This window comes from Atractosteus spatula, chromosome 10, assembly GCF_055471065.1.
Source record: "Atractosteus spatula isolate fAtrSpa1 chromosome 10, fAtrSpa1.hap1, whole genome shotgun sequence".
NCBI lineage: Eukaryota > Metazoa > Chordata > Actinopteri > Semionotiformes > Lepisosteidae > Atractosteus > Atractosteus spatula.
In genome coordinates, this window is record NC_142715.1 from 20,501,854 (window position 1) to 20,510,271 (window position 8,418).

An 8,418-nucleotide genomic window follows, 5' to 3' on the forward strand; every position below is an offset into this window, starting at 1 on the left:
ATTCTTATACAGGAGGGTACCCACCCTCAAACCTTTGTTCTCTCGCTACTTTACCTTTGCCTACTGCCCTGTCTCTCTCACACCTGAAGAAGGCTCCACGGCCAAAACGTTGTGTTCTCTTTCTTCTTTTTTTCAGCATGGTATAAACCTATTACTTATTCTTATACAGCCGCTTGGACACACCGCTCTGAGACATCTGAGGTCGATGTGTGCTGAGCCTGGTCGCCGAGCAAAATCATGCCCATGGGGGGGGGAAAAAATTCTATGACGAGGTGGCTGAGTGGTTAAGGCGATGGACTGCTAATCCATTGTGCTCTGCACGCGTGGGTTTGAATCCCATCCTTGTCGGTTTATGTCTTCGACTTGTGATCTGTTTCTAAGTCGGACTTGCTTTCTTTAGCTACTGTAGTAGAGCAGTAATATTTCTAGCGTTGGCTGAACATGGCTTACAGCAGTAGCTGACAGATATAGTCTCTTAATATTTAGGTTAAATTTATGCTTTGTACTGCTTTCACCTGATATTAATAGTAGTCCTGATGAACGATTTAGGGACATGGCGCATCTTGAAAATGTTCTTGTTAATTTCAGTTTGGAAAAGATGCACTCACCAGAAGCAGAAACTGGTCGTATCTGCAAAATGCGCAATGCAATAGCAATGTCTTGCTATGAGTCCTTACCTGTTACAGGAGGCGTTGTAGGACTTTTTTAGTTCAGAAAAAGCTATCAATTCATCTTACATTTCTACTACATCAGTATTAGCAATGCTATCTTTACTAAGCTCTAAATATAGCTCTAAATAAATGCAAATTTTAAAATACATTTTAAAATAAATGCTATTCCATATGTTGTAACTTTGTGGTATTTAGAAATGTTATCTGAGGATGCAAGGGAAAGTAATATACAACTGTGAAAGAGGCTTGTATTTTAATACAATTTTCGATCAAAAGAAAACCAAAGTCCCTATGATATCCCTTGATATCAACGTTCAGTTGAAAGATTTGAAGAAACTCTCAAACAAGCAACTACAGTAGCAGAGAGTTTTGATTTGAACCGATGCTTGCAGCTCAATACTCCATTCATCCTTGAAAGAAGCAAAGACAGGGATGTTTTGAGTGTCTCCATGATCCTCTTCTCAATCCAAAAGAAAGGTTTTATATGATCCTGATCCCACTAGAAAAAGGGTCAATTTCAGCCTGCACTGATGTCCCTTCAAACGTTTTATAAGAACTCTGGTCCATTTCTTCTTCTGAACGAGACTATGGGAGTGAGTATTTTGACGTCGAACTCGGATTTAAATAGAGGAACACTACACTACATTGGGCTACATGTGTGACAAAGCGTTTACTTTCCGACCTCTTGATAGCTCAATTGCTAGGTCTTAAGACTGTAGACAAAAACAGTGGGCATTTCTTATGTCCCTGGTTTGAATACAGCTCGAAGGATGGTGTTTTCTTGTTCCTTAATCAAAAAGTGAAAAGTGCGAATTTGTCTTTCACTTTGATGTTCACCCGAAAGCTCAGTATACAAAGAAGTAAAGGCTCCTGTTTTGCTTAGACCTTTAAAATGTACACTGTGGACTGTTTGCTCTTCCTAACACATTAAAAAAGCCGCTGACATACTTAACAATCGGGAGTTTAGTTCAGTGATAGCGCGCAATTAAGATGCTCCGTTATCTATCGCCGGCATCTCTGTATTCTTTTTAAACGCGATATTGTTTATTCTTCGTGTGTGAATTTCAGGCTGACTCATAAACCCTTTGTCTGTTTTAAAGATACATTATTTTAAACCAGACATAATGAAAGACGTAGTAACTAGACACACGTACAACACACATGAATAGTAGTGGCTCTGAACTCAATGTGGTGCTGGATGGGAATGCAATACAAACGCCAATGGCACAATGGATAACGTGTCTGATTACGGATCAGAAGACTGTAGATTTCTACTCCTTCCTGGTTCGTGAAAAAGCTTTTAAACCACACTACTCAACACTGACATCGTAGTATGTGAGGTCCTACACAACCTTACTATCGACTGGATGACTGGTCTTCTGTTCTATCTCCGATTCTTTCCGCACATTCCTGCTATTTCACCACCGTTATTGTAGGATAACAGCCACAGACACAAGAAGATATACTATTCCGAACAAATGTCTTAAAAAATCACATTGAAAAGGGTGACAATAAGTTTTTGTTTCTTTAACGTAACCTTATTTTTGCCTCTAAAGTTCCCATTATTTTCTGTAGCCGCAAATCCCCAATATTTCGCAACGGGGGCTCAGGCGGGCGCCCTTGCCGCATCAGGTCGGCCCCACACCGTCCGGGGCTCGAACCCGGGACTTCCGCGTCTCTCTGCAGCGACCTAGCCCCGTGAGCTAAAGAGAGATCTCTTTCCAGCCCAGTAGCTGTAGTCCTGCTATCATAGGGAAGGGCGGTGACGTCACCTGCTCTGGTACGCCGGCTCTTACACAGTACCTGACGGCCGTAAGCGTTACAATATTTAAAGGGGATGTAAGTCTTAAATGTGTTTTGTCACATCTGGGTGTTAACTGAATATTTTTTTAGCATTATTTATTGTGTTTTGACTCTATACTTGTGTTTCTCAGGAGACAGCAGAAATATTGATGTTAACATTTATATTCACATTCCCGGTGATATTGACTTAGGTACTCAACTATTTACTTGTAGTTTGACTCGTGTCAAAAGTTGAAAATCTCTCCAAACATCAAGATGGCTAAGGACGTGCAAAGAAACTCAGTCACATTTAGAGAAGGTAATGTTTAGATCGGATTAATTCGAAGTGTGTCTCTGAGTGCGTTTGATCTACCAACGTTGTGTTTAACTGAAGGACACCCTGACTGAGTGTGCCATAGAAACTGACACATGTCGTATTCTTCTACATTCACAGATTTTTGGCTAAAGTAAAAACAAATTGTAGTCATTTTCTTGCCAGCTGGCAGTAATTCTTTTGCATTGATAAGAAAGATGAGCACTTTATCTTTCGCAATGTGTGGATTTCTTGAAAAACAAGTTGTGCCAAAAACTAAATGAACACTTCCTTTAAACATAATGCAGAAGCATGTTGTCTATAACAATAAGCGGTGCGAGAAGACAGGAAGAAAGGCACCGCTGGGATTTGAACCTACGATCTTCTGTTTACTAGACAGGCGCTTTAACTAACTAAGCCACAACACCGGCAAAGTACTTCCCTTTTACAGCCAGGTGGACACACCGCTCTGTCACATCTTTGTTCGGTGTGCGGTGAGCCTGCTCGCTGAGCAAGTTGAGAAAGGATGTGAAATGGCTTTTATCCGGCAGTTTCATTACTAAGGAGCTCAATATTTTTTTTGATGATTTGGGATTTGGAGCCAGGATTTCCCGTTATCTAGACAGGTGCTTTAACCAACTAAGCCACGGCGCCGGCAGAATTCTCCTCTTTTACTGCCGATTGGACACACCGCTCTGAGACACCTGCGTTCAGTAAGCGTTGAATCGGCTGGCTGAGCACGTTGCCTCCTTTACATTCAATAGGAGCCCCGACACTAAGAGAAACGTACAGAAATGGCTTTTATCGGGCACTTTTCATGTCCAGTGCGCTTGACATCTCCCACAGACGACAGAGTTCATTTACGACACTTTTCCTTTCTTTCTTTCTTTCTTTCTTCTTTCTGTACTATTTGATGGAAAAAAAAACGAGAAACCATGTAAGGTTAAATGTCTTTTTTCATGGAGAAAACGTGCACCAGGAAATGTTGTGTTTAGAAGAAGTGAGTTAACGTGAAAAGTGACCTAATTTACCGGAGCAAATGCTCACCTAGCAAGGTCTGCTTTACTACAAGAGAGAAGTAGAGTGAAAGACGTGATCATTTCACGCCGTTGTGGAACAAAACGCTTTTTTCTTTGAATTCTAAATCAATTAGAAATTCAGAGCGACACATAAATGCTTTGTCTGTTTAAAAGTGATGATTTTTTAAAACTAAAATAAATGTAGAAAGCACGTTTCTCACTTAGAAATTGTAGATGTGGTGGTGTACTAGTAGCGGCGCAAATTCAGTTACGTGACGGGCTAGTGGTTTAATGGATAACGCGTCTGATTTCGGTTTATAAGATTCTACCAGGGTTGTGTGATTTAAATCAGGCTCTTCAGAAATAGATGTCCGTTATGTAAATAGACCGCACCTGAAAGCAAACGTTGGGGGTTTCCTTTCTTTCCTGCATGAAATAGCAAATCGTTACAAAAAACACCAGCTAATGTCCTATAGCGTTAATCATTTAAGCAAACATGAATATACTGTAGGTCTTGGTACATGGGAGTGGATTTCAACTACAATTAAAAAAGGACAAATTATAATTACAGGCTTCAGACACTTTTTCATACAAAAGTGACCAAACACTCCCTTACTTTCAGGTTTGCTTGAAACTGTAACAAAAAAGCGGTCTGAAACTTCCATTCTCTGATGTCACTGTCTCTAAAGTCGGACGTGATGTTTCGCGGATGTGCAGTGTGCGTTTTCTCTTGTCGTGTTCAAGATGAAACACTGCATAAGCTCCTGACTGGGTGTTCCGTACTGCTCTGTTATTTCATTCAGATTACCTAGGTGGTGTACAGATAAAACGCAACTGCGTGGTGTAAAATCTGGGTTCGGCACCAGCAGCACCTACAAACACATCAGCTGACCTCGACGTGATTTAAACACGCAACCTTCTGATTTAGAGTCAGACGCGCTACCGTTGCGCCACGAGGTCACTAGCCACAAGGGCTTTTAATTCACCCAAAGAGAACAATCAGCGTCCCTGAAAAAGATTTTCAAAAAAAGATTTCATTCTCTCCTGTGAGGAGCGCCGCTCTTCCAACGAGAGACTCTTCTTCCCAGACCACAGATTATTCTTCCTGCCCGGCTCTTTCACAGAGAGCAGACACACCGTCCCCACTAATGTCTTCACTACATCTACAGATCTGACCCCCTATAGCCCCGATATTCCTGGACAGGATATTTACCACCAGCCTCGTGAACTTCTCATCTTGTCCTCTCCCAGGAGGAGAACAATTAACACAGCATCCTCTCTCCATTTAGCAAATAACACAAAACACTGTTTACCTGTGAAGACAGAAAACCAGGCTGCTCCAGGTGAGGCTTAAACTCACAAACTCGGCATGACTCCACTGATTATGTCATTTGACATGGCCTGAACCAGGAAAGAGATTGGAAGTCGAGAAGTTATGGTGTTGTTTTAATACTTGCCTACTCTTTTAATTTTAAATAAAAAAATATTTTATTTTGGAGTACTTTCAATTGATAATCCTAGTCCCGATGAACGATTCTGGGCCATGGTGCATCTTGAATAATGTTCTTATAGGCTTCAGTTTGGAAAAGTGCGCTCTTCAGAAGCTACCGAAACTGCTAATGGTTACATAACACTTAATGCAAAAGCAACGTCCGGGTTTGAAAAAGAATATTACTTGCTATGAATACAAACACTGTTACAGGAGGCGTTAGGGCTATTTTATCTTAGATCATCAATTCATCTTACATTTCTTCTCCATCTATATCAACAGCGTCATCGCTACTGAGCGCTAAAGGCAGGTCCTGGCAATACAATCTTCTTTAGAAAACATTTTTAAAGCTATTTCCACTACCATCCCTAAAGTAAAAGATACCGATTGCACGCAACTCATAAAATATCTTTTCCAGGGACGTTGTAGCTAGATGCAAATTACAATCGAAAGTGTATCAGCTTTAAAATTTTCTTTTGGATCCACAGGACGATCAGTACGAGACTCAAAATATACCTGTGATTGATTGTATAGCATAGATTGAACAGCATTTATGTTAAAATTAAGGTAAATATATCAAAATATCAACATCCAACTTCACAGTGCTAACGCAACAATGCTTGTCAAATTCTCAAACAAATCCGCGTTGTATTTTTAAACTATTTTAGCAGAGGATACAACAGGAGTATAAATGATATCTCACGCCAGCCCTTAAAAGATACTTTTCCATGGGTGAATATGGTTTTCTGGGGAGTTGCGGTGTTGATCACTATTGGACTTCCCTGGTCTCAAGTGTTGTTGTTGGACACGGGCAAAAGACTCGCATTTTCTGCAAATATAAAGAGGGTTAAAGTTTCGGCTTTTGTGGAGACAGTGTTTACATTGACAATAATAAGAAGATCGTCCCTGGGTGGTTTTGAACCACCAACCTTTTAGTTAACAGCCAAACACGCTCACCGGTTGCACCACAGAGACTGATGAGAAAGGTTTTGCTCCATTCGCACCTTTCTGGTTAGAAAATAAACATTGCTTGCATTTTCTTGCCAGTCGGCAATATTCCTACTGCTCTGATAGCCAAGAATTAAATTTCATTTTTCACAAGCTGTATGAATTTCTTGAAAAACAAGTTGTTGCAGAAAGGAAATGCATTAATGCATTAAACTAAATCAAGCCCTATGCGGTTGTCCAAAATGGTACTTTCTGCACAAAAAGACAGGAAGAAGGGCACAGCTGGGATGTGGAGCCAGGATCTCCAGTTAACGAGACAGATACTTAAAGCAACTAAGCTATGGCGCCAGCAGAATTCTCCTCTTTTACAGCCGCTTGGACACACCACTCTGAGACACCTGCGTTCAGTAAGCCCTGAGTCTGCTGGCTGAGCAAGCTGCCTCCTTTACACGGAACAGGAGCCCTGACTGTAAGAGAAACGAAGAGAAATGGCTTTTATTGGGCACTTTTCATGTCCAATGTGCTTGACATCTCCCAAGGGCGGCAGAGTTCATTTACGACACTTTTCCTTTCTTTCTTCTTTCTGTACTCTTTGATGAAACAAAATGAGAAATCATGTAAGGGAAAATGTATTTTTTCATGGAGAAAACATGCACCAGGAAATGTTGTGTTTAGAAGAAGTGAGTTAACATGAAAAGTGACCTAATTTACCGGAGCAAATGCTCACCTAGCAAGATCTGCTTTACTACAAGAGAGAAGTAGAGTGAAAGACATGATCATTTCACGCCGTTGTGGAACAAAACGCTTTTTTTGTCAAGACAGAAAACCAGGCTGCTCCAGGTGAGGCTTAAACTTTCAGCCTCGGCATGACTCAATTGATTATGCCATTTTACTGTACATGGCCTGAACCTGGAAGAAGATTGGAAGTCAAGACGTTATGGTGTTGTTTTAATACTTTCCTACTCTTTTAATATTCAGGTTAAATATTTTATTTTGGAGTACTTTCAATTGATATTAATCCTAGTCCCAATGAATGATTCTGGGCCATGGTGCATCTTAAATAATGTTCTTATAGGTTTCATTTCCAAAAACAACTCAGTAGCAGGCTATGCGGAACAAGCAAACACATTAGAACTGTTGTGAATGCAGTGGAAATAATTAAGTCACTAAATAACAAGCTTATGCACCACTCACTTGAAAATTGTTATATTTAACAAAAATTGCTTTCCAGACACCACAACTATTCACAATAATTTTATCAATACATGTCTTAATGAAAAGTGTAATTTTTTAATAATTAACTTTAATGTCCATCTTTATTAGTAGATGTTTACACGTACAGCCTTTAATATGCGATATTGAATTTTCAGGTATCCTGGGGAGGGAAGAAAACTGAAATGAAGGAAATACATATTTAAAGGGGTGTGTTCTGTCATATCTGGGCGTTTGAATAGATTTTTTGTATAAGTTATTGTGATTTCACTCTATACTTGTGTTTCTCAGGAGAAAGTAGTTACATTGGGGATTTGAGGGTATAGAAAATTGTGCTGTATGGGTAAATGTAAGGATATGTTGAAAAAACGCATTGTCACCTTTGTGAATGTCATTATTAGATACCTGTTGATTGTTTAGCGACCTAGGCCTCCCTCTGGACTCTGCACTGAATTGAAAGCTACGGGAGCTCCTCACTGCTTGTCCTGTATTGTTACCTGTGCTCTCGTCTACATTATCTACGTGCAGCACAGCACCAAGAACACCATAAACTTTGTGACGGAAAGTGCTTAAGAGCATGAAAAATATTGAACATTTCAAACATTCATAGAACAACTTGAAAAACTGAGGGACAAAAGACCATCTATTCACAGTAGTTGCAAGAAAATCAGTCGCCTGACTAGGGACCTAGAGATAAAAAGTTCAATATTCTACTGACTGGGCTATTTCTATCTACTCAGTGTCTCTCTGAAACAACCTTTTTCAAGAAATTTGCAAAATTTAAATACAATACTTGCTTAAAAGTGCAGATTATTTTTTACCCAAAACTGCAAATGGAGAAAACCGACTTGTTGGAGTCTCTGTGGTACAATTGCTTAGTGCGGCCAGGTTGGGACTAAAATTATAGTAAGGTGATGGTTCAAGTGCATCCAGGCCACACCTTTCTCACTGTTCCAACGTGAACATCATCTATGGAAAAAATGG

General features: G+C 40.1%; 1 non-coding gene across 1 annotated transcript; it reads left to right on the top strand.

Annotated features, from left to right (window-relative positions):
• Positions 1-266: 266 nt before the first annotated feature.
• On the top strand, positions 267-348 carry trnas-gcu (transfer RNA serine (anticodon GCU)). The gene has a single exon. It is a non-coding gene; the product is annotated as a tRNA-Ser (tRNA).
• Positions 349-8,418: the final 8,070 nt, after the last annotated feature.